Source organism: Coenobita brevimanus, chromosome 52, assembly GCF_032717465.1.
Source record: "Coenobita brevimanus isolate Jiangsu-jjx chromosome 52, ASM3271746v2, whole genome shotgun sequence".
NCBI classification, from domain to species: Eukaryota; Metazoa; Arthropoda; class Malacostraca; order Decapoda; family Coenobitidae; genus Coenobita; species Coenobita brevimanus.
In genome coordinates this window covers 36663042-36665541 of record NC_137005.1, presented here as the reverse complement: position 1 = coordinate 36665541, position 2500 = coordinate 36663042, and positions in this window count along the sequence as shown.

Below are 2500 nucleotides of genomic sequence, written 5' to 3'. Positions count from 1 at the left end.
AAAATACTTTGACAGTGAGTGATAAGTACCGTGTGTGTGTGTATGTGTGTGTGTGCGTGTGTGTGTGTGTGTGTGTGTGTGTGTGTGTGTGTGTGTGAGAGAGAGAGACAGACAGACAGACAGACAGACAGACGGAGATTCTTATGTGAATGGTAACAAGACGTATTCTCGTCGGTTAAGGAAGCTCCGTATCACCTCATCCTCAGCGATTTATTTTTGGATATGGCCAGTTAATATCAACATATTTATGCAGAGTATGGTGGTATTACAATGATTTAATTGACACTGAAAACGGTGAGGTGTAATAAAGAAAGTAAATCGCCTATTTGTGACGTGTGAAAGTGACTACTATTACTACTACTGCAGCTACTGGTGACGTGTGTGATAGCGACTACCAGTACTATTACCGTACTATTCCTACTATTGATGACGTGTGTGATAGTGACTATCAATACTACTACCATTACTACTACTGGTGACGTGTGTGATAGTGACTACTACTACTATAATTACTACTGCTACTACTACTGCTGCTGCTGCTGCTATTTTTATTACTACTACTACTACTACTACATCTAATAGTATTCATAATCATAATATTCATTCATTCATCATCTAATGTAATAATAATCATAATAAGAGATAATGAATGAATAATAATACCGCAGTGCACGTGCTGTCCTCCTTCTTTGCCTCCACCTGGCCACGTGTTCTAGGTTACCTTTTAATTACATGTGGTTGCCTGGCCACGTGTTCCAGGATACTTTTAATTACACGTGATGTCCCAAGTTCCCATCCATTCCAGTCACCTTCACTGGGTCTGGAAAGAAGAAAAAATAAAGAATGGGAAAGTTCCAATCGTTCTTAAATAGATTGTGTTGTTGCTGCGGTTGTGGGGAGGTGAGGGAGAAAGAAAATGTAAGAAACAACCCTCCCCCACCCCCACCCCCACTCCTGACCCCACCCCTAACGCCAGTCCGACCCCTGCCCCCACCCCCGACCCGACCCCTAACGCCAGTCCGACCCCTGACTCCACCCCCACTCCTGACCCCACCCCCAACCCCAGATCCGACCCCTCCCCCAACCCCAACCCCAACCCTGCCCCTGCCCCCACCCCAGCCCAGGATCAGCCCCACCTCAACCCCACCGCGAATTTTGACATTGATACTGGGTTAGAGGAGGGGCCGGAAATGGAACTTCAAGACCAACCCACCCCCACTCCCGCCCCCAACCCCAGCCCTACCCCTGCCCTCAGCCCTACCCCTGCCCTTTCCCCCATCCCAGCCCCGGACCCGCCCCACCTCAACCCCATTGACAAAACCGAGACAAAGAATGGGGTAGTGATGGGGCAGGAAAAATATGAGGACAAAACCACCCCCACCCCTACTCCCACTCCCGATCCCACCCCCAACCCCACCCCCTCCCCAGCCCCGGATCCGCCCCACCTCAGACCCACTACGAGAACAGAGACTGCAGGTGGGGTAGTGGTGGAACAGGAAAAATATGGGGACCAACGCACACCCACCCCCAACCCCACCCCCTCCCCGGACCCGCCCAGCCTCGACCCCAGCCCTCCCCCTGCCCCCACCCCCAGCCCCCACCCCCAGCCCCCAGCCCCAGCCTTCCCCATGCCCCCAGCCCTCCCCATGCCCCCAGCTCCAGCCCCGCCCCGCCCCGGACCCACCCAGCGTCAAACCTGTTACGATAATTCAGCCAGAAAATGGATTACCAGAGAGTGAGGGAAAGGACGCCCCTCTTTTAGACTCCCCACCAAGTCCAAACTCTCCCACACACGCCTCGCCCCGGCCCTCACCCTCGTCACCTCTGCCGGCGCCCCCTACTCTTCCTCAACCTCTCCCCCTCGCCCAAGCAGGGGAGGAAGAGGTGGGGTGCATGGCAAAAGAGGGGCAGGGTAGGGAATGGGAGAAGGAGGGGGAGGAGAAGGTGGCCCGGGGAAAAGAGGAGAGAATGGGGGATAGTAGGGAATGTTATGGAGGTGCCCGCCGGAGAGATATAACGAATGACCTGCGCCAAAACGCTGCCCAAAGACGAAGGGAGCAAAGACAGATGAAGAAAAGAGAGGATCGGAGGGCGCGAGAGGAGGCGGAACGTGAGGCTGAGAGGACTTGCAAAGAAATAGAGGCTTAGGAAAAGGAGGTCGAGGAAAAAAGGAAAGCAGAAAAGAAAAAGAAAAAATAATTCTACCATCACTGAGCGCGCTTAGAGATCAGTCAGACTAAAATGACTTCTTAGACTGAGCAGCGCCGGGCATCCTTCTACGGACAGGTAGCTTGCGCTGTTTGACTCACGTGGCGCAAACATCAAGCACGTCTCCGGATACTGTCACATTCACGTTGTTCTCTTCACTTTACCTGCTCCTGTGAACACTTCATTTGTAAATATTTTGTATGTATAGTCCCTCCTTTGTTAACTGTTTTTGTACATAATAGATTTATTATTTTCTTCTTTTTCTTCTTGGCATTTCCCTGCTTTACGTTTC